Source organism: Myodes glareolus, chromosome 3, assembly GCF_982192425.1.
Source record: "Myodes glareolus chromosome 3, mMyoGla1.1, whole genome shotgun sequence".
Taxonomy (NCBI): domain Eukaryota; kingdom Metazoa; phylum Chordata; class Mammalia; order Rodentia; family Cricetidae; genus Myodes; species Myodes glareolus.
The window spans coordinates 109,574,729-109,599,709 of record NC_142028.1 but is presented as its reverse complement, the minus strand read 5'-3'; the positions used below and the strand labels follow the sequence as shown (position 1 = coordinate 109,599,709).

Genomic DNA, 24,981 nt, shown 5'->3' with positions numbered 1-24,981 from the left:
TTCAGAATGGAAGTTAAAAAATACATTGTGTTGGGGGAGAGGTTATTGTTCTCTTCAAAGTTAATAAAAAATAGATTTGATTGAGGGAGATCTCCTGCATGTCTTGGTTACAAATATAAAAAAAAGAAGCCCCCTGCAAAAAGACTATAGGACAGGTAGTGTATATGCTGATCTCTCTATGATGGGAATATCCCTGGGACTGGATGAGAAATGATAAATATCACTGGCTCCAGAGTCCTCCTTTCATATTACATGCCATCCTTTCATATGGAATGGATAGAGTTTTGGTTACACAGTCCAAATGGAATTATAAAGTAGACAGATGCCTTTTACCTACTCAAACATAGAACAAAAAGCATCTTTACTGATTTGTGCACACCACACACTTTGTACTTAATGCAGATATGAATGTCACCTTTAAAAGTTTGTGTGTTTTTGTTAAGACAAAAAAGGATAAACAATGAAAACACCTACAAAATATGGAATTTAAATTGTTTTAATAACATAAGATATTAATATCAGTGGAAAATGACAATCCCTAAGAAGGTCAGATGGGAGATTGTGCTACAATCAATAGCATTTATACTGCTAAGCAGGGGGAGCTGTCATGAAACTCATTTTCTGTAGCTTTGAACCAATTATGGATATGTTTCATGACAGTGAGACATGTCTGCTCTTGGCAGCTCCAATATACTTTAAAAAAGAATGATGGGCATTGAAGAACCTCCATATGAAGTTTTCTTTCAATGTGGAAAAGCTAGCCATTTTGGCAAGATACTGTTCTTGTCTTGACTGCTGACAGTATGCTGTCCAAATTGAACAAACAGGACACAAAAGAACAGAATTGCCAAACTTTGCCAAGACAAGGTAGGACAGTCTTTAAAATTCCTGCTTTACAGAAGAATGTTTCAGAAATTCTAGACTTGTAGGTCAAAGATGAATGCTTCATTTTTGCAGAGGAACATGGGTGGGGTGACTGTCTAGGCAGCCAGATGTCTCTGTCATTTCTATAGTTTTAGAAGTTATTTGTTTGTCTTACTGTTTACTCAGGTAATATATCCTCCTTGGGTGTCTGATAAGAATTGAAGACTAGACACTACACAGTTTTCCTTGTTACCAAGTTCAAAAACAAAACTTACGAATGAATTATAAGGTTTATAAGGTTGAGAAACATAAAAGTTTACATTGTTTATATAAGATAATTTTAGGTCTAAAAATATATTTTACGATGGTAATACAAGTTATGACATAAAATGGTTTAGGTATAAAAATTTGTATTTATGGGGATAGAATAGAAAATACTGCAATTACTCCAAATTTACCAAATACATATGGAAAAAACATTGTGAATGCTATTCTTACTTCATAACTGTTTTTATTGTAGATAGTTTTACTATGTTAGAACTAAAAGATTTCCTTTTTCTTTAGACAAAAAGAGGAAAATATTGTGAGATATTTGTACACTGTGTGAAAGTATATTGCTGTGGTTTGTGTAATAAAAAGCTGAATGTCTGATAGCTAGGTAGGAGGTAGGGTGGGATTTCTGGGGAGAGAATGGAAGAGGAAGAAGAACCTAGGTGTGTGAGATATTCCATGAGATACAGAAAGGAAACAGGAAGTGCAAGACGGAAGAGAGGTAATGCCATGTGTTTGAACATAGATTAATATAAATGAATTGATTTAAGTTATAAGAGCTAATTAGGAATAAAACTATGCTGTAGGCCAAGCTTTGATAATTAATATCAAGTCTCTGTGTCATTATTTGGGAACTGACTGGTAGGACAGAAAAGACTAATTGCAATTCCCTTCAAAAACTAGGATTGTGAAGCTCAGAGATTTGAACTGATTCAAAACTACAAATTTTCAGCTCCTCTACTAGGCAGAGCTAGAGTAACATTTATCCACTTCTGGACTTGGATTACTACTAGCTACTGGTCTTCCTCAACATTTTGTCCAGCAGAAGTTCCCTTCAGTGCACCCATGGAAGGAGAGCCTCTATTTCTGCTTAAGAAATACATGCAGCAAATTGAAGGTTCTCTGTTGGGATGTGTGTCTGCCTCAACCATCAAATCTGAGCCCTTGATCCAGATGCCCTTTTCTGTTTCACAACTCCCCAGGATGACTACAATGCACATGGATTCAGTAGCTATATTGAACTGTTCACTTAAGAATGTGTTCTTATATATTATGCATAGAGAAATAGCAAGGGTTGTTTCATATATACTGGGCATTCTGTTAGCTCTATGTGCTACAGTTCCTGAATCAGGTAAGGGACTGGAGATTGAAACACACACACACACACACACACACACACACACACACACACACACACACAGAAACACACACACATGAAGATACAAATAACTCCAAGAATGCCCAGAATATCTTCTTTATTGTGTTCCAGGGCAGCTAATATAGGATCTCCTTTACTAATGTCCACACCCTAACTCTCAGCTACAAGCCCACCAGAAACCACTCCCCAGACACAAGAGACTCCTGAGGGTCTAGTGCTCAGAGCAGCTGCAAAACAAGTTGCTTACTCAGAGCAGGTACAAGCATAGGAAAACAAGTTGCTTACTCTGGCAGGCAGGGAGTCACAGGCAATTCATTGTCTGGGGGTCCACAATTCCCAACATTAGAGTGTATTGTACAGCTCACCTCATGGTTAAGAAACAACAGAAAAGACCTTTGCCTCTAGGGGGTAAATTTGCTTCTAAACCCCAATTTTTAGCTTGATGTTTCAAAAATTCAACTTTAACAAGAGAATTAGAGATTTGAGAATATCAGTAGAAAATTACAATCCCTAAAAAGGGCAGATGGGAGATCGTGATACAATCAACAACATTTATACTGCTAAGCAGGGGGACCTCTCATGAAACTCAATCTCTGTAGCTTTGAACCAATTATGGATGTGGTAGCAAATCACCGTGATTTCCCAAATTAAGTAACTGTAAGGATCGTGATTTAACAGAAATAGTCAATTCCTGAAGATGAAGGAGATGTGTGTGTGTATGTGTGTGTGTGTGTGTGTGTGTGTGTGTGTGCATGTGCGTGTGTGTAGTATGTGTGTGTGTGTACATGTATCAAGGCGAGGAATTAATGGGAAGAGAAGAAACAAGAGTAAAAGAATGCTTCAATTTAGTAATCTACACAAGCTTAGAAGTTTATTTGCAAAGTTCACCCAGTAAGGTGGGGAGTGTTGGAGCAAGCTTGTGCTGAGGAGCTGGTTCATCCACAGAGCGAAAAGTGCCCTGCTTCTTCCTCTCATTTGAGGAAAGGCTTCAGCCCCAAATTCCAGCTTCTCTCACACCTGCCTATCGTTTCAAGCTTGTCAAGTCTCACTTGTTGAAATGAGTGAGATCTGAGACCGCCTGAGTGTGCTGTTCTGGAGTTCTTAGATCCGGGAACGCGGCTGCATAAAAATACACCTGAGTGTGCTGTTCTGGAGTTCTGCTTCGGAGCGGGGAACACGGCTGCATAAAAATGAGGCCAACCCTGCAGTGCATGGGGAATTTAAAGCAGAGGCAGCTCTTACGGAGTGAAACCAATCAGATTCATTGCAGGTGTAGGGGATGGCAGCCTCCATAAAATATGGAACAAGGACTTCGGCATGAAAATATATTTTATTTTTTTTTTCATTTTTTGATAACTCTAATTAAAATACACATTGAAGCAAATGTTAGCTCTCCAGTAAACGAACCCAGTGTGTCTTTGCCTCAAAGTTGCATGAGAATTAGAAATGACCTACAAATCCTAAAAAAAAAAAAAAAAAAAAAACCATAAAAAAGAATTTGGATTTGTTTTGAACACAGCAAGAAGCATGGACATATTATGTAAGAATTTGAAACTTCCAATAAAACTTCTCACATTTCAGAATCTGAGTTTGATATTTGTGACTGGTGGTAGAAATGCTAATGTTAATCCAGCACTATTGTGTTTTATCTTTTGCCCTGACTCTGTAATAAAGACTTCCGAGCTAGGAAATGGCTCACAATTTGTTAGTGGTACAGGAAATTTTTATTGATAGTGGAACATGCATGTGACTGTGGAGTTCTATATGTAAAATTCTTCATATTTTCCTTCAGGCTTATCAAGGGGTTTGATATTTTCTAAGACATTTAATTTGGTTTCTGGATGCTTCCTTAAGTAAACAAACAGAAAATGCCTTTGCTGTTGATAGAATAAAAAGCTTTTCTAGTAGTCAGTAGAGGGCGCTGTTGGCATTTGATTTGCTTTATAATGCCATTGACGTTCCCTTCTTAATTAATTCAATGTTTGAAATCAAACCTCCGTTTAAATGTAATGATATTAATATGTGAGAATAGATGTGTAAACGTGGAGATTTTCCATTCCCGTTACACCCACAGAACCAAAGGTCTCTAGCTCTCCTGTGAGTCTCTTTGAGAGTACTTATGTATAGAAAATGTTGGCCGCTATAAATTAAAGGGGAACACAGTTGAGTTCATGCATGCAGGCACTGATTCAACATTTCTAAGACTGATTGCAAGTCAGGAAGAAACAAACTTCCTATGGTTCTCAAGAAAAAAGTGGCAGAAAAGAAAACAAAAGAGACATTTGTTCTAGATACACACTTGAAGTTTTCAAAAGAAACATTTTAAGTGCTAGGTTTAAGGCAAAGTTGATCATCATTAATCTGGGGGTAAATACTGCTTTGTAGTGAAGATTCTAGGTGAATTTGACAGTACTTTGTGCCTTGATTTTGATTCTTCTTTTCTATTCCACTTAAGTTCCTTAGCCGCAGGCTGTAAAGGATTACCACGGCCGCAGTATTAAAAGATACCATTAAAAGATATTTTTACTTTTGGTGCTTAGATTTTAGTTAAACTAGATTACAAAGTAACAATCATTTTAGTTAAACTAGATTACAAAGTAACAATCATTTTAGTTAAACTAGATTACAAAGTAACAATCATTTTAGTTAAACTAGATTACAAAGTAACAATCATTTTAGTTAAACTAGATTACAAAGTAACAATCTCCAAGCAGCTCACTCAAGTTTTGTGTTTATCAGACTGGTACTTTTATAATACACACGCCAGGTTCAAAGGAGAAGGGGAGGCCTGGTAGGGACCTCGGGAAGGATGATGGGAGCTCCACCTTCAAAGGGCCTCAGAAAACACACTGTCTGTCGTGGCGCCCAGGTGAGAAAGAGGAAGGAGTTTTCTCCATAAAGTGAACATGAAAGAAAAGTGTTCAGCATTTAAGTCAGTGACATTAAAGACTTGCCACTTTACCGGTCTTAAAATAGAAAACGACGTGCGAGGCCAGCGAAGCAAGCAGCCTTCTGTTGGTGCTGTGTTTTCTGAGACGCCGCCCCGGTTGCCGCCCAGGGTGGAAGGCTTCCTTGCTGGGTTGCACAGAACAGGGGACGCAGTTGATTCTGTATCCGCATATATAACGAAGTGCCACTTTCTGGGAACAGCCCAACACACTGTAATTTGCAAACAAAACACCAAGCCAAAGGCATGTCACTGTTCACAAAACACACGGAACTTCTTGGAAGGCAAAGAGAAAAGAGATCGTCTTGTGTTTTAATCCAAAGGTAGACAAGGTTCTGTGATACCGTCAGGCAGTGTCTGCTTCCCTCTGATCGTTTACACTCTTTAGTGTGTCCGGGTTGGTCTGTGTTGTCTTGATCTCTGGCCTTCCAATCCAGATTCGTTTTACTTTGCTTTCTGACTCTGCCATTCAGGTAGAGTTGAAAGAAAGAAACAGAAATGCTTTGAGGTTCTTGAATGCTCTAGCTAGCTAGGACAAAAAGGCCCAGTACTACTACAAATATAATTTTAGGTGAAATTTTTGTTCCATGTGAAGCATTAATTTTAATAGAGACTTATATATAAACGCTCATTTGAATAATAATGTAAAATTAAATTTAAATTGTAAATACCGTCCAGTACTAGCTGTTTCCTGGCTCAAATTCTTCAGCACATATGGTGCCAGCATAAGCTTGTGCCTGTCTGCCTACTCTGGGTAATTTTGCATGCAAATAGTTTTAGTGCCTATGTTGAGGTGCTAAAACGTGTTTAGTACACTTGAAAATATTTGCATTGCAAAAGGAGAGTGAGTCTCCTGAGGAAAATCAAATTGATATTTTGTATTAAGAGACCACTCCGGGCACCGTGTGGTCTTCTATGGAGAATTCTGTTTACAGTACAGCTAGCATTTTTTAATTGACCTTCAGAAGCAAAGATCTGGCTATAGCTTTGCCAACTTTACAAACCATGGACCATCTTCTGGCAACACTGTCCCTCCACATTAATCAGCAGGACAGAGAGAGCAGGAAGGACTGCTTGCTGGCTGCTTGTCTGGACTGTCATTCTCAAGCCTCCGTTCGGGGTACTGGTAGGAGAAGGCTGAGGATTATAAGCAACGTTTCGGCTGGAATGTGCCTAACCAATTAGCTAGCCCGCTAACCAGCTAACTCGGGCAAGGCTTGCATACAGGGGAGCAGCAGCGACTGCTGGGCGTGAGGCCCCACACACTCTCGGGTTTGCCTCACTCCCATCTGCTCCATTTACAGGAACCAGTTCGTTAAGTCTGAATTGAATCCAAATAAAATGCGTTTCTGATGCAAGCCCGATGACGGGTGCCATTCTATGCTGCATTATGTCAAATTAGAGTTTGTTTGGAAAAGAGGTTACAGAGGGCCTACGTAAATGTCGCGTGCATGGAACATTGGCCGAGTAAGAGTTCTGCACAAATTCAACATCCACTTTCTATAAACAAATCCCACCTCCCCAGTTTGACTGCTATTCACCAAGCTTGAGTCAAAATATTAGAACCCCTAATGAAGTAATAAATAAAACCCAAGACAGGCTAGCAAGAGGTTTGTGGAAGCTCTCTTATAGCCATCTTTCTCGTGGTTTTAGAGAATTTATTTTATTGCCTATCCTTGTTGAGGAGTAGTGTGCCCTTATAAAATGAAAGTAAGTCTAGTGTCTACAAAGGAAAGCCATGAGTTGAGGCGCACAAGAGGAAACCAGAGTGCGACGATTTCTCTCCCCGCCACTCCCTCTGTTGGGAAGGGAGACCATGGAATTCTTATCACTCCTCATGTTGGAGGTGGCAAATCTGTTCTACGCCTGCGCTCCACAGAGAACTGCCCACTGTTGATGCTACGGGGCTCAGCACTCCATGACGCACTCCAGGTATTTGATCCCTTCATCTCTGACGCTTTTCACAGTGTCTACGGTGAAGAAGCATTTTGCAGCAATGGATAGCTAAAGAAAGGTAGCAGGGCAAGAGTCAAAAGGAACTCATTACAAACACAAGACATCTGGGACCGCCTGACTTTACTGTGGGACGAAACTCCTGGATGCTCTCTATTTCCTTTCAATTTTTTTTTTTCCCTTTTGGAAAGAAGAAGCCTCTGTTTTATGTAGGACCCTAGCACATCGATCAATCCATTAAACAAGTAAATAAAACACTATCTAAACAATAAATCATTGTGACTCTCATTCACGCACAAACCTTTTGGTACCGAAATGACAAGAAATGTTGACATTCCGAGGAGGCGACAGACTTGCCTCGTCCAATGATTTTGCATATAAGATGAAGGGCTGATTCTACACTCTGCTGCATTGCTCATTCTGGACCCCAAAGAGTGAGTGGGGGCTTCTTTCTCCTTTGGTAATAGTGGAGTGTGATTCTCAGCATGGGATTGTTTGTGTGTGTGAGCGAGTGGGCGCCTGCTAGCCCATGTGTGGCTGGGGAGGGGCATGCTGTTCAGGAGAAGCCCAGCACACATTTCTGCCATCACAGACGGTGGGCAAACAGCTGCCGCCACAGCTGAGGCCGCTGGAGCTGCTTGCCCTGCCTCAGTAACTCGTGAGCACATGGCTGGTCCCTGGATGGCACCAAGCCCTGCGCAGCAGCAGAGCGGCCCCAGCTTTCCTGAGGCTGAGCAGGCGGGGACTTTGCCACCAGACACAATAAGCATGTGAAATCAGGTCTCATGAATAATTCATCCTTGGTGTCCTATGAAACAAAGAAATGGTATGTTTGCTGGGAGATATCCATGTTCTGGCATTTGTAAATCTTTCTGAGTTTGGAGTTGATCGTGTTTCTGCTGTTGGAAAAATGTTATGTTTTGTTGTGTTTTTAAATTTTTCTAACACAGAGAGTTGGAAGTTCAACATGGTAATTTTACAGTGGAGGTCTTCCATGACATATTGAATGGGTTATACTAATTTGGCTCATGATTTGGGAATCTAAAAAAGTAAAATCTCATTTGGTGTAAAGGGATGCTAAAATGGGTTTACTTCCATAGACTACAGCAGAATACAGATCTCTCAAGATTATTTCTTTCTTATAAGGTAAGTGGCCCACTTTGCTGGTGCATGCTTCTTTTCCTAGGGCTGGAAAAGCTGCGGAACTTCTGGCGCATCACAGCCACACTGGAAGACTTGATCCCTCATTTTAACCATCTTTAGAAAAAAATGATTCTTTGGTGAATTGGACCTTGAATTGTTTTTGTGACCATTAAATACTCACTAGTTAAACACTAGTAAAACAGGTAATAAAATAACCCTGATCAAGTGAGGTCACTGTCTGTCCCTGTACTAGACCGAAAACCAGGAGTCCACAGATCCACTGGGTCGATTATATGCATTTGCCTAAAGAACACTTCTGATGCTCTGCTCTCACCCTACCAGGAATGGTCTCAAATCTGTCTTCTGCTCTTCATCCATGCTTTCTCCACACACTTTTTCTTTTCATTTTCCTTCTTCTTATATGTTTGCTGCCTCCCTGCGTCTCCCTAGAATTCAGGTTACCTATGGACCTATGAGTTCCTCTATATCAGGAACCTCACGCAATCCATTCTGGTGGATAGAGAAAATCAGAGAGCGGCCACACTGATTTTGCAGAATGAACAAAATGAGACCAGGAATGGGTAAGGTTCTGCCAATTATATGCTGCAGTGAAAATATAATTCTTTTTTGGTCTTGGGTAAGGGGGTTGGCAGCTGAGGTATAAATGGGCAGATGATAGAACTTCTAGTAAGGAAGAAATGTGAGCATGCTGAGATGTGTGTGTGTGTGTGTGTGTGTGTGTGTGTGTGTACGTGCATGTACACATGCTTGCGTGTGTGTGTTTGTGTGTAAGAGAGTGAGAGAGAGACCGAGAATGACTTTCAATACCCTCTGTCTTTTACAGGTGAGGAAGGGGATGTCTCATAGCACAAGTGTAGCTGAAGCAGGGCTCAAGTCCTGTGTGCCTGACAGAAAGACCCTGAGTGTTTCTGACCTTAGGTCTTGTCATTTTACTTTGAGTCCTCACCTCCGCAGTACATGACAGTAGCCTTGCTGTGCACTTGCATCGGACCAACCTCCTTTACTTTGTGCATGGTTACTAAGACAATAAAAAAAAAAATACAGTGGCTCATAAAGTATTGGTCTTTAGAAAAGATAGTAGACTTTAGAGAGACAAAAACTAACAGTGTTATCAATGACTCTGGACCAGTGAGGCATCATTGGGAATGGGGAGTAACAGCGTAATAAAGAACAAAGCCAAATCAGATAGGGTCGCACAAGAAGAGTGGTCATTGCCTTTGATTTTTGGTGCATCGCGTGTATCAGCTCCAGTCATCCCTGCATTATGTGCCTTGTTTTAGCATGAGGTTGCATAGGTTGCTCAGGTCTTCTCTCCTGAGTACTGTCTTTGGACTCAGCCATTTGCTGTGCTCTTTCTTTATAGGCAATATCACTTAGATTTGCAGCATTTATTTCCAGTATGGAAAAGAATCATTTGAAGGAGTTGTAGTCAAATTTATGCTTCTAATTGTGTATATTATAATATGGAAATATATGAGGACTATAAGAAAATATAAGATGTCTAATGAAGTGAGCAAAAGAGGAAATTACAGAAGAGCAAAGAACAACCTGTAAAATTGGTAATGTGTTCTAAGTTAGACAGTTGGAATCTTTAGGTCAGAGACTCCTGGAGGTAATGCTACCCTGGTCTTTGCTAGATTTGTGCTTCCAGAGACATTCAGCCTCTCTGAATTATCAGATTTATCTGAAAATCCTGACAAAAACACAGACCTCAGAATTTATAATTAAAAATCTTTAGAATTTCTCCTAGCCCTAGAGCTATAGGGAAGCAAGACTGGTGTAAGATTAGGGGGGTTGGCCCCCTTTAGAAATTTAGGGCTTCTTCCTCCTTGTGTGGAGTGCCCTATCCTTCCAGGAGGAAGGTTAGACAAAATCTTTTTACGTAGTCTAGGTCAGTCTTGAATTTGTGGCAATCCTCCTGCCTCTAGGAGGAAGGTTAGACAAAATCGTGTTACGTAGTCTAGGTCAGTCTTGAATTTGTGGCAATCCTCCTGCCTCAGCTTCCCAAGTGCTGCGATTACAGACTGGTGCCACAAGTTCTTCTTTCATCACATGACTCTTTAAAAAAAGGCAAATAAGTTCTCAGATGAGGCAAGAATCCACTGTCTTCTTTGTTTTTTCAGTAGTATATCACGAAAGGCCAACATAACAAACATCAAAAATACAGGTTTGAGGGCGGGTGAGGACCTCTTGCTTTTCTTAGTTTAGTCTCATAGCGTTCATTCATATATGTCTGTTAGTATCAAATCCACATCTGAGTGGAGCCTCCCTTCCACATGCAAAGAATGCTCATCTGTTGTATGGCTTCCAACGATGATGGGAGTCATAATGCTTCTCCATCTCACGAAGCATTTCCTGTGTGATTGATATGGAAAATCTGAGCAATTTCCACAACACAGTTATGAGCCATCATACAGGTGCATTTAGTTTTTAATTAATCCTAAAAATGTTTTTAATAATTAGTAGCAATACCACTAATTGGCATGTAAGCCGTTCTTGTACCAGCAGGCAAACTGTAGGTTTACTTCAGCACACCCACACCCAATCAACTGAAAATTGCTCGAATGCTTATCTTATAATTACTGTGCTTAATGCTGTTTGCATTGTTTGGAAGCTTTTGTGATTAATTGATTTTCTTTTTAAACTTCAACCTGTACATGGCACAGCAAGGATTAGTCCTTTCCTGAGTAACATCTTATTTATATTGAATTGTTTAGACACATATAAGGGAAAAAATAATAGGGTTTGTTTTCACCTGCCAAACATAGTTCTTCTTTTTAAGCTATGGCTAGACAGACCATGTAGAAATGAAAGATGCTACCTACAAGTCTTTGGTCAGTTGACTCTGTCCTTGGCATTTCACTGAATGGCATGGTTACAATTTTTACCATTATGGTAAGATAAAACAGTACTATGACAATTTCATTATTAAAGCAAACTGTACAGCTTTTCCTTGAGCATTAAAATTTGATATATATTTATGCCGGCCTTTATGGTTTTGGTCCAAAAGTCACAGACAAGAACAGGACCAAATCCTGAAATGAACTTAAGATTGCTGGTGATCTCGGTAATAGTAGAGCTAGGTGATAAGCCTGTCTGTGTTTTCATGGTATGGAATGACATAAAGTTTTATGAGGAGATTGCTGAAAGGTACAAATTTGACTTTCAGATCAGAGGCTGTTATAGATTGGTTAGGAACTGGTGCTAAAGTCAGAAATGGGCATGAATATTCCTACCTTTACTTATTTACTTCTCATTGTATAGCTGCTGGGATTATGATGTGCCCAGGGATGTGCTGGGCAAGAAGGGAAGAAAATCAAAACAAAACAAAACAAAGCAAAGCAAAGCAAAACAAAACAAAAAACCCAACTAATCAACCAAAGGAAAAAAGGCATTGTGGAAAAGCAGAGCCATGGCAGTCAGAAAAACAGGACTGAAAATCTTGGTCCCATATTCAAGTTATTGGGGAGTTTTAAGAAAGTTCTTTAGTACCTCAGATGTGCTTTCTGTCATCTGGAAAGTGGAAACCCTGATGTGAGGATCAACTGACATCCTGCATGTAAGTATTTTGTGTTTTCTTGGTGTGCAGCACTTGATGAATTTATGTGTAATTTTAATCAGACCAAGAAGTAACTCATAGAAAAGATGAGAATGAAGTATAGCAACTAGTTATAAGGTCCTTTAATGTCCAGTGACAGAAAGTCTCAGGTTCAGTTAGAATACCAAAAATCCAGGCTTGAAAATGGAGGGAGAGCTGAGCGCACACCTGAGGACTTGAGCACCAGGAATGTCCCGACAGCCTTCGCTAGAACTTCCAGTGACCAAACACATTCCACATCTTCCCCCTTGGCCTTGCATCTTTGTTTGAAGAATTTAAAGTTCAGGGAAGAGACTGGAACTCTGGGTAAAATTATTAAAAAACTAATAAGGGCATTGGGTGATTGGTAGCTCAGAGTCAACATGAAACATGACATATAGCATCAGGGTACATACCACTCGTAAAGGTAGCTTTCTGCACATGAAACCTGTGCAGTCAAAGATCCCACAGCTCACAAAGTCCATTCTTGCCTTCCTACTCTAAGCCACCATTATTAATGAAATTCTTAACTGTTGTCAACAAGGGATTCCATGTCTTCATTACACTGGTGTCAGGGACTTTGCAGCTGAGTCTTATCATACGTTTTGTACTAGGGACCTGAACATAGTTCTGCAGAAACACAAAGGTGCAAGAATTTCAAGATTCATGAGAAACCCCAGGGAAAGAGTCAGGGTAGGAGAGGCAAGGTAGCAGTCAATGGTAACTGAGTGGTAAACAAGGTGAGGGAGAGGAGGGGAGGGAACCTAGAAGCAACAGTCATTATCACTTTCTATGATTAAAGAGTATAAACATAACTCGGACATATTTTTGACTAAAAGGTACCCTTTTGGGAAATAACAGAACAAGGAGCCTGAGATTAAACCCAGGTATGACTAATCCCTATATATATTTTGGAAAGTCACAATTGTCTTGCCTGTAGGTGCTATGGGAAGAATTCCACTCCAGCCAAGCAGACAAGGCCATGAGAAACAGGCGGCTTACCTGTTGTTTAGGTCTGCCCTCCAACCAGGCATCTCCTGCAGCCACTGGAGGCATGAGCTGTCCCCAGTGCAGAATTTCATGTTTTGGCACCGAACTCCCATGTTCATGGCAGCATATGCCCAAGTGGAATGGCTGGACAGTGAGCACTGCTGCATAGTTGCTTTCCTTGTATTATCTTAGCCTCGAAGCCCCTCCGTTTTCTCCCATTCAACCTTTGATCAACTCTTTTAAGAACACAATCCTGGGCATCTCTAGTAACCCTTTCCTAGAATGCGAGTTCCCTTTAGCATGCCTATTCTTTTGGTCCTCGTTGGGTTATCTCTTGCCTATTGCTTTTGAGATAGGGTATCACTATATAATCCCCACTGCATTTAAACTCATATTGATCCTCCTGACTCAGACCCCTGAGTGTCAAGATTACAGAGCCATCCCACCATGCCTGGCTGGTGGCTGATGGATTTAATTGTCAGAAAGTATTTTCTTGGGCCAGCAAAATGGCCCAGCAGGTAAAGGAACCAGTCACCAGGCCCAATGCCTTGAGTGTGAGCTTGGTTGCCACATGGCCGACGGGAGAGTACTGACTCTCACTGGTTGCATTATGACCGAACAAATGAAATGTTTTTTGTTTGGTTTGGTCTTAAGTATTTTCTTCTACAGAGCTAAGCATGCTTTCTCTGAAACACTAACCAAGCCATGTTCTGGAATGCCTAGGGTAAGCATCATTCCTCACTGAAACCCAAGCTAGATTCTCTGGTGACAGAGAATTGGTGGCCCATTCCGTTGGAATATGTTACGGAGTACAGAAGCCTGCTCTTCCCAACGCGATGGTGTAGCGATGGGCCCAACAGACAGCCCTCCTCTTAGCTGAATGGGGCTATGTTTTGTTTCCAAGAGAGCACAGGGAAGTGCCGTCTATGGATTCATTCTGCCTTCTGAGCTCCACACTCCCCCTGGGAAAGCTCTTCCCCATTCTCTCTGTCATTTGTTATGCTGTGGGCCCACACCCAGCTGAAGCCATTGCATGAGAGACAGAGCCAGTCACAAGTGCACTCGTGCCAGGAAGGACAGCCCAGACGTTTGCCATCTGTGTCTCAGCTTTCTCTAGCTTTTTCTTAGGTTGTTGTTTAGGAACACACCCATGAGCCCTGGCCCCTCCCCACAGCAGTGGGAACAATCAGCATATCTCACAATACTAGATTATGGGGTGATGCCGTCTCATAAAGTATTTTCTGGAAATTTGATTGGGATTCTATTAATGATGAACAATGGGACATCGTGCAGTCAGATGGGTGTGTGGGAGACAATCTTCTCAGTAATAACAACAAAATCAGCATCCCAATGACTTTTTGTGTGTTACTTTAAGCAGAAGCCAGGTCAACTCAGTCAATACCTGTAGGGTCCTTTCAATGCTTGGAAGAAAATTAGAATTGCACAGACTCGAGCATTTTCGAGAGAATCATGTTGACCACCGACTTCTCCCACAGGGGCTCGTATGCTGCCTTTTCTTGCTGAAGCTGAAGCTGTCAACCCACGCTCCCTTGTTCCCTGGAATATCCTTGTCAGGACCCAATAAGAAAGAGCCTCCACCTCTACTCACGGAGTTCTCTCTCATAGATCATAGCCTAATTTCCTTTGTACAGTTTTTAATTAATCCCTACAACTCACTAAGACAGGAAATACTATTCATATTTTTAAAACAAAGAAATCAAGGCTCAAAACACTTAAGCAATTCTCTTTAGTTCAGTCTATTCTTAAATGAGGAAATTAGGGTTCAAAGTCATTTGAGGTCACTTCCCAAATTCAAGTTTCTAGCGAAGAACTGAATAGAAAACCCAACCCCTGGCCCTGGCCAAATGTGACATACAAGATACCATGTGCATATGTAGGCTGTGTCACATTCAGGGCAATCTAGAATTCCTCTTACTAGGTGTTGAGTTTCTGAAATATTACAGTGGTTATCAAGATATTGGTAGCAAGTATCTTGTTTAAACTTTTCAAACTGGGAAGTGAGGACATTGAAGTATGGATCTATAGAAGAGAACAACAGAGAACCATAATTTCTATTAATTCTCCTGAATACTATTGGCATTATTGTTTTTCCTTATGGCATACATTAAAAAGACATTTATATATAAAATGTGTTTTGGAAATTTATATCCTTTTACTTATGTTGTGGAAGATAATTTAAAGCTGGAAATACTAAAAATTCACCCTCGACTCCATCTGCTATTTCAATGTTCACACAGTGCCAAATCAAAGTTCGCTTTTTTTTTTTTTTTTTTTTTTTTTTTTGTCAGATGTTTGCCTTACTTGATAAAAGGAGGTGAGGTTGGAGAGGTGGGGTGACCATCTTGACAGTTCAGGTCTAGTAGAGCTGTGCTATCTATGAAGGTGTTGGTCCCTCCAAAATTACATTTGGGGGATTTTGCAGGTGATTGGTCAAGTCTTCTAGCACAGCAATCGTGGAGGCGTGGCACTATTCGGGGCAGAGAACCTCTTTCCAAATGTGGGGAAATCCCAACTGTGTTAGAGCAGCTAGCAAGATGATTGTTTACTATCCTAGTGTCCCAGTTGGCTGGGATGTGAGTATGGAAAAGGTACTTCCCTTAGAAATGATCCAGATTCCTTGTTTAGTAATGGCAGGCAAGAGAAAGAAGTGCTAGTGTGCGCTTAAAAAAAATGGGTCTCCTTTGCTCTCAAAGTCTTTGGGAAATTCGGATCAGAACAAGCTGTGAAGCCATAATTCCAGTTGTGAAGCTCTGAACTAGCTCGTGGCTGATGGATGGATGTGGCCGATGGACGGATGCTGCATCTCATTAGGAAGTCCTACATCCCAATAGCGAGCTGGGAAGTGGTTTTGGCTCTACTTGTAAAATGTGTTGTGTTTTGCTTCTGGAGTTGGCTCATGGCATGGCCGCTTGGGTGTAGGTTCTTAAGCCCAGCGTTGGTTGTATCACATCCTTCTAAGGTGTTCTTCATGCTCTGTGCTGCTTTCTAAGGTATGGGACACACTGGAATCTCAGGGTAGGGCAAAGGGAATGTGAGTTTATAATGCATGAGGAGGCAGATAGGTGTCACTGCCCTTAGATGATAATATAAATTATCTTCAACACTTGTTAATGCTAATCAGTGATACTGATGTCCAAGAAACAGCAGTTCCTTGGTATTTTGTTTTCCAGGCACACCCTGATGAGAGGTGCTGTTTTGAATAATGTCACAACAACCAATGGTCAGGGACTGGGTGCCTACCTAAAGAGAAACACAGTTTCAAGAAAAACTCCATGTCTGTATGTTTTTTTTTAAAAAAATAAGTATTTATTTAATTTTATGAAAGGGATTAAAATACCCAAGAGAGTGAAAAAGACTGGTCACCCAGAGAGAGGAAGCAGTATATCCCTGCAGACATTTGGGGTCCTTGGCACACCAGTTGTGAACATCAGAATTCTCGTGACGGCTTTACCTGTGAGAGACTGCACATGCAGCTTTGGACCCAGAGACATTCACATGTGATCCCAACAGAATTTGCTGAGGTTCCTCTTGAGACAAACATAGGGCATCAGACTGTGACCACGAAGGCGGTAAATTTTCTGGGGTTCCCGGCATCACTTTTTCCTAGTAGCTTCATCAAATACCTTCCATGAAGTTCTGGATTACCTTAAAAGGTTTCTTGTTCCAAAGATGACCAGACTTGGTGCAAATGGTTTTTCCACTTTACACGTGAAAACAATAAATAAAGAAAAAGTCTATCAGACTAAACGAAGATCACAAAGTCGTTCTCTATTGCTGTACAGGAGCTGAATCCAAGACCTCAGGACTGCAAATTCCTAGTTCAGTTGGCAAGTGAGAAGAGCCAGGAGGGAGGGTGAGGAGCTTGCCCAGGACTACATAGTTTCCGGTGACCGAGCTGAATTCACACAACCAGTTCTGGCGTTCTTGCTTTTCACGGTCAGTAAGCCTCTGTCGCTGTGTCCTTTGATACCTTCCTATTAACCTGCTTTATTTAGAAAATTATATGTAATTTATCAAAAGGCATGAGAGAGTCCATTTTGTACCTCTTTTAAAAAGTTATCCATATATACAAACAATTTTAAAAATGTTTGTTGCCATTTATATATTAAGATCTTTGTGGAGGACATTCATCTCGTTGAGCAATGGGGGATATTTAGATTGTTTACATATTCTGGCCAGTTATGTTAACAAAACTATCATGCACAGAGTATCTACTTCTAAAATAATTAAAAATTAAAACAAAGTTGACACCCAAACTCTACTCATCATAATTCAGTTTCACTTAAATTCTGATTTTTGAGAGCACGGCCAATTTTGTTGTGGTCTCCAGTCTTCTGTATTAACATAATTTTGCATTCTGAAGAAAGAAGCTATGGCAGGGTTAGCAATTAGGTTGTTTTAAAGCAATACTTCATAAACTTCTTTTAAAAAGTTCTTTCAAATTATATATACATACATTCACAAACATACATACACACACACATACATGTATATGCCCATACAGGGACCACTTTGTTATTGTCTCCCATTAAGACAGGTAGCTTAAAATAAAGCAGGGGGCATTTGCTCCCACTTTCAATCAAAGGTGTGCCATGACAGCATGTACAAAAATGAGGAAAAGGGGAGAGAATGTTTTCTTAGCTGTAGAAACATCAACATCTTAAGAGATAGGACTGTTGCAAAAAGAGAAACTGGAATTAGCAAGCCAGTGTCAACAGAGCGCAGTGTGCAGATAGCAACCTCCAGCCGCCCGGCTCATGGTTGTGAGGTACTCACAGCTTCACATGCGAAACTGCCTCAGTCTGCTCATCCTATGAACTTAGGAAAGCCTTCGAGGGGATCCATCCAGGAGTTAGGGATCAGCCAAGACGCATACTCTGTTCTTGCTGTAGCTTTTTTTATTGTAGTGGTTTTACAAGTCATACTGACCATAGCCAAAAAGAATTCTTTTCTTTGCAAGAGGAATAATGCAAAAGGATGATCATGGTAGGTAGCAATCTTTGACAACCTGCATTTTGGAATTTAGTTGATAACAAAGTTAAAAATAAAGAAGGAGAAGAAACACACACACACACACACACACACACACACACACACACACCCTCCAGTCATCTATTCCCTGAAGAGATGTAATCTTTGTGTAACAGTGCTTAAATCAGCGTGACATTTACAACACATATTAAGTGGTTTGTTATTTATTTCAGGACTTTAATTGGCACAATATATTAATGGCATTGTCGCAACACTTCCCCTTGATGAGGTTTCTGTTTGTTTGTTTTTGTCTTAAAAACAGAGTGAGAAAAGAGGAGAGGGAGAAAAAGTCTCCACCAGAATTACACTCTCACCCCTGCTTTGTTATTCCTTTAGCCTGAATGAATTGCTGCAGTTACGAAAAAAAGAAAGAAAGAAACTAGCTTCAAAAATCATAGTTTAGGCTCAATACAATTTTATTAAACCCAGACTAGTGGGTTTTTTTTTCTGCCATTCTAATATAACCTATTATGAGAATTTTTCCCCATAGACACACATACACACAAATAAACGTACCAACTTTCCCTCCCTAAGAGCTTCTTATTGTTCATTTTCATTGCTATTTAGAGAAAAGGCTCATTAAAATATTATGAAGCACATAGCATGATTATGTGCCAGCCTTCACCAATGAGGAACATCTGTAGCGCAGTGTATGTATATTTGTATTACAGCAAAGTTTAGCGCAGACTCCCTTTTCACCCCCTTTACTTCGCCTCTGTCCTGCAACTCTTTGTCCTGACTACAGAGCAGGCCGAAGTGTGAAGCAGCCGAGGCTACAGTGCACTCATTGTCAGCCTCTCGGGGCTCCCTCTGCCAGATGCCATTATGCTATCATTAGCCTGTAGCTCACGCCAGGGTAAATCGTGCTCGGCTAAGGCTTCCAAACCTCTCTCTGTTCTTTCCTCCCTAGTTATTTTTAAAATGCATCTTTCCCCGCCTTCTCCCTCAGATACAGAAAGTGCCCCCAACACCCTCCAAGTCCCCAAATCTGAGCTTCCCCTTTCTTTGCGTTATTCTGTTTACTTTAAACTGAAGAAGCTTGGGCATAAGAAAAACACTGAGAGCTTGCCTATACCACAGATATTTGTGGAAAGCACATGGTGCCATTTTGCCAGACTACTCTTATTTGTTAAACTGAGTTAAGTGTAACGCGATTCCAAAAACTGCCTTTAGAATGAAAGAAAAGCCTTGTAAAGCCAGAGAGATAATTGCCGCAATCTGGGTTACAGAAAACGCAAAACAAAGGAGCACAATCCTGTTTTTGTGTGTGTGTTGATTGTGTGCGTCTTTTTGTTTGGGTTTGGGTTTTTTCTCGCTGGATGTACCCAAACAAGAGAATACTCCACGGTGTGCGCGATGAACAGGATAAAAACCACCCCAAAGCTCGCTGAGCTGTAACAAAACAATCTCTGTAGAGGACAGTGGCACGTTTGTGGTAGGGATGTCTCTTCAGCAGGGAAGGCTGTCTGTCTCTCCCTCCATGTAGCAAACCACCCTCAAGGCAGGCAGTTATCTCCAGTTGCCAAGACCCTGACGCGCATATACCTATCCTGCACTCGAAGCTGTCACTTGATTTTTGCACCCATAAGGCTGATTTGAAAAGAACTTAGCCCCCCAAATCTTACCCAAGAATCCATAGAAATCCTAAGGCGGCATCCTCTTACAGGGCTTTCATAGCCATTGCTGTGTTATCAGCCTTCTCATTACTGGGCAGGGCGTCCTTTGGGATGGTTTGGGAGACTGGACCATTCTCAGTTTTCCTTTCTTTGTCTGCCAGTTGTTTCTAGATTCTAACCACTTTTCGAGACAATGATTTCCATACGTGGATCTGTATGTAAATATTAATAATCACCGCATGTGCATTTAAGTATACAAAAATAAACACCATTCCCACACATATTTCTTGTTTTAAAATTGCTGGTTCTTATTCCATAAAAAGGGTTGTGTTCCCAAAGCACTCTGCTAATGTCCGTTATTAAAGAGAAATGGAACAGACATCCCTAATTTCCTTGCTTTATGTTTAAAAGTAAAGCCAGTAGGTCTAAGCTAAATTTTTGGTCGGTTTGGGGACAGATTATGTGTTATATATTTTGAAACCAACATCTCCCACTTTCCCAGGAATCACCACCAGAGTTGCCTCTTTAAACTTCAGCGGGGCTGCCTCCTACAGCCTCAGCTGACCCCAGGTTTCCCTTTCTTTCTTGCTAACATGTTTTCTCCAATAGCAGATTTGTTGGAGAAAAGGGAAAAAAAGCATATCAGGGACTTTCTTCCTTTTAGATGTAGACATTCTGTTGCCTGGACAGCAGCGAGGGGACCCGAGAAGAGATGAAATGCATTAGGTCACTAAGGTGCATGTAAGGATAAACCCATGAAGAGCAAGATGCAGAACTTGGCAGTGGAACTGCCCTGCTGAGCCAAAAAGCCAGCCAGGGCATGGAAGCTTGTGATTATGGCTTGCTCTGAGAGCGAGACCCGCAGGGAGGGTGTGGAGGCTGCTTGGTGAGAAGCCTGTTTGGAAATACTCGGGGGCAGGGTATGGAGTGAGAAGAGCCTTAAAGGATCCTCACTCGAATTAGACCGTGGATGCTCCTGACCTTAAATTTCAAAAACAAGACAAAATGACAATTTGAAAAAATTGAGAAAAAAGATTACGGACTCCATCTTGAATTCTGTTCTGCTGAAATCAGGTAGTTGGAAGTACAGGCACTTTTATACTCCCTGTCAGACACTCTGGAGAGAAGTGAAGCTTTTGGACGAAATGCTTGAGGTTTGAAACCTGAGCAGACCATGGAGGGAGCTAGTTTGACAGTTCCGAGTTAGAAAGCCTGCCTGGTTCTCTTCCTCCTTTTCTCACGTTTGTTTCTAAATATGGCTGAAATATTTTCTCTATTTAATATTAGGTTGAATTATGAAGTTTCTAATTTAACAGTTTTGGAGTTGCTACATGTGATTTCATTAGCTAAGCCTACCAGCTCCTTTTCTCACACAAGGCTGATTCTAATTTCTCGTGATCGGCTCCCTAAGAGCCCCGTGCTGTTTCTGAATTGTTCGGCAGCTTCTCCTCTGCTTTCAGATACAGACGTTCTTCCTATCTGAATGCTTGCTGCAATTATGGAAAGTGAACGGAAACAAACCATTTAACAATGTCTAATGTGGCATCTAAGTGAGGTAAGTCTTCCTTCCATTCCACTCCAAAGTTACTATACGGAATTTGGTTTTCCCAAACATTAGATTATGGATGTGGTGAGGGCGAGGATGCCCACACTTCAGCGTTTTTAGACTTTTGTTTCACTTCCAATCTAAACACACACACACACACACACACACACACACACACACACACCCCAAAAAATTATATTTAAACACATAATCCACACGAAATAAAAAGAACAGTATATTCATTCCTAAGTTCTTTGGTAGAGTTAAAGTAGACCCTCTGTGACACCTAGTTGTTTCAAGGGTGGGAAAAGCAATTTGCATACACAGTCCTCTGTAATATATGCTTTCCTGTGTGTGGGAAAGCAGTGAGGGGCGTCCTTCCTCCCATTTCTCTAGGAATGGTCCCAGGTTCTGGATAAAGATGCTCATACTAAGCACAGTGTAGAAAGGGTGTTGTCTGGGATGCATAGGAGGCTGCTATCTGGTGGCGGAGGCTGACTTATAAAAGGCTCCCATGAAGGAGGTTGTGAAATAGCCAATACTAGAGGAGTTCATTGACGTGAGAGCTGAGATCCTTCCACGATTTTAGGAGATGATCTGAAGGAAGCAATCGAGTATGGACCTCTCTGCTCCAATTGAACGGTGGCGAAAGCACAGCTTTGTCAGCTCAGAAACATCACGGAAAAGGGAGCTTTCAAAGCAAAACACTGTAACTTGATACAAACAATATGTGAATGAAATTCTGTATTCTATTGTGCTTTTTGAGTATATGCACAATGTAGATCTGTATTTATTTTTCCAAGTCATGTTGACACATCTCTTGAAAGTGTGCTTTATTTAAGATCATCACTGTTGTGGACAACAATCACCATAAAGGTCTTTAAAAAGTTACATGTTTCAAAAGAATATTATTTTAATGTTTTTCTTTATAATTAGTGCATGAAGAAAATATAGTATTTATTTTGAAACCAATAGGTGGTGCTGTGAATTTCTAGATTTTAATTCAAAGAAATAAATTCATTTAACTTCTTCAGTCCTCAGTGGAATTAGAAATTCCTACTTATTACAGAGTTTTCATGTTAAAATTAAAAATCCCACATTGATTTTTACATGTAGTTCTTTTTCATTGCAAAATCAACCATAATGCAGGGTGTAGAGGAAGTCTCCATAGTTTTTGGAAGGAAGGCATATTTGTAAAAACTCACCCACATAGTCTTTTCTATCCTCTCCCCATCTACTAGTTGGAAACACACAAGAATACATAATTTAAATATTGTAGTTCATTGTCTTAACAGCCTTAGGAGCTAGATTTCTATGAAAGACAAAATTGCCTTAGTGCTGCTACGCCCCAATCCTGCTACCTGTCTTCATAGACGCCAAGACTCATGCGTGGTTCATGAGGATCGGGGAGCTACTGAAAGTGAGAAATGCTAGACTAAGAACTTCGTTTGTCTTTGGGGAAGACAATGTGCTTCTTGTACATGTAAGAAACGTTTTGGAACAAGTTCTGCACCTCACGTGGGCAGCGCAACAGAACCAACGACATTGGCCGAGGTGTGGGTGAGCTAGCCCCAGTACTGTAGCAAAGGAGAGCTGTCTTTATTGCTCACCTGTCATGTGGACGCATGGGTTGGGGAGAGATGCCCCCGACACACACATACACCCATCAACACCTGAGGCAGGTGGGAGAACTGACCCTGTCCCTCACCAGCTACAGCACTTGGGAGATTGTCCATATGCCACACCTGGGCAACACAGGAAAGTTGATCTGGAAGGTATAGGGATGAGCCATCAGACCGTGAGGACATAAGAGCAAGAGAACTGGCTCTGCCCCTTGGTCATTACTGTAAGGGCTGAATTTGCCAGGATAATGCAGGATAGCTCACCGGGGTGGTGAAGGCAGGAGAGAGTTGACAGGCTGACCAACCCTCAACTACCTAGACCCAGAACCAAGATTACGGGTTGGTCCACCCCAACATCCACCCCTTCTGTGATCTGTTGGAGCATGTAAAGGGATCCTTCCTGTAGATCCTAAGCTGCGGGATCTCCATGACCCAGGGCAACAGCAGGATGACCAAGAGGAACTCCAGTGAGGGTCCAGCATCAACAGTGTAGCAGAAACCAGAGGCCTGGGACCAGACCAGTGATTCTTTGTAATGAACATTTGCAAGTAAAAATACATGGATAAAAGGGGTTACTATGTAACTTACTGTGTCACACTGCAGTTTCCACGGCAAGATTGATTTTTTCCTTTTTTCTTTCTTTTCTTCTTTTCTTTCAAATTTTATTTTATTTTATTTTATTTTGGGGAGAAGAGGTTGGAAGGGCAGAGGGTGGGTACAAAGGGACAGGGAAATGAGTGGGATGGAGATGCACAATGTGAAAGACACAGAGAATAAAGAAAAAGAAAGAGAAAAAAGAAAAGTTTTGACTGTTCAAAAGCCTCAAAATGTGAGGGTCTCGGGGAAGGAATGTGTGCATGTCAGGGATGTAATTCCTGAAGGTGAAAAAATATCTCTCTCTCTCTCTCTCTCTCTCTCTCTCTCTCTCTCTCTCTCTCTGCAGATGAAGCTGATACAGAGGAAAAACAGTTCCGTTTATGAGTTCTTATAATTGTGCAAAAAACAAAACCCAAAACCAAACCCAACAAGGACAATGACAGCTGTGCCGTGCCTTGCTGTACTACCAACCCTAGCTTTCCCGAATCATCTGGGTGATTTTTAACCTCTCTTCCTGCAGATGCTTGCTACCTTGTGGAGACTGCCAAGTGCTGAGTACTGAGTGAGCAGCCCAATTGCTTATGGAAGGCGTGTTTGCGGAACACATGATCATTTGCATATGATTACACCACATAGAGAGAGCAAGTTTCCTCCTTCCCACCAGGACACTTCCTGGGCTGTCTCCTTACTTCCTGCTCTTCTTAGCCCTGTTTGCTTCCTGCCCTTCAGGGGTCAGGCTGCTTCCTTTCAGCTGAGCAACTCCCAACTATTAATTTTTGCTATGTGCTCTTTATACATAATATTAAGCTATGAGAGAAAACAAAAACAGAAATAAATATCCCAAAAGAGTCATAAAGAGAAAGAGGATATGGAGAAAGGGAGCACACTCTCTCTGTGCTGTGTTGGAGGCCGTGGACCTGGAAGATTCATTCAAGAATGGAAAACTAGGTTTTAAAAGAAATTTGATGACAATGTAGGACACGAGGGAGGGGAGCAGTGAGAATGCTGAAGAGATGTGATAAGGACAGGTAGTGTGGGTCGAGAACTGGTAGATTTTTAGTTTGAGAAGGGATTATTGGGAAGAGTGCAGTGGGGTCAGCAATGATGACGGTCTCCTGGTAACTGACAAGCTGTCATATGGAGAAGGCATTTAAAGAGATTTGATGTGATTCCAGGATGCTTATCAAGAACTCATCAAAGGGACTTGTCACGGTCTCATTTCACTGTCAAGATCCTAGCATGAGATGGAAATAGCTTTCTTTCGCTATTAGAAACGGAAACATAACCCAAGTAAATCTAGTTATAAGATGACATGAAATAAACTAATAGCATAGTGAGTTTGGGCTAAATAAAAAAAAATAAAAATGTTATGATGTTTTAAAACATTTTTTTTTAAAAATGCAAAAAACCCCTCCCACTCTCTTCCAATTGTTCCAGTCAATAGACACTGAACAGCTGTTCTGTGCCCCGCACCTCTTTAAAGCACGGACTCAATGCATGGGACAGAGCTGAGCTCTGCTGGGCCCCTGCTTTTACCCAAGCAAAAGATGAGTGTGGTCCCTGCAAAAAAAAAAAAAAAAAAAGACAGCAATTTGTCGGCAGATGCTAAGAGCTAAAGCCAAAG

At 41.1% G+C, this 24,981-nt stretch overlaps 1 long non-coding RNA gene across 1 annotated transcript; it reads left to right on the top strand.

Moving 5' to 3' along the window:
* The first annotated feature begins 8,591 nt into the window (after positions 1-8,591).
* On the top strand, positions 8,592-24,725 carry LOC125412304 (uncharacterized). Its single transcript, XR_007235554.3, has 4 exons — positions 8,592-8,917; positions 16,728-16,881; positions 21,053-21,147; positions 23,704-24,725. It is a non-coding gene; the product is annotated as an uncharacterized LOC125412304 (long non-coding RNA).
* The last annotated feature ends 256 nt before the right edge of the window (positions 24,726-24,981 follow it).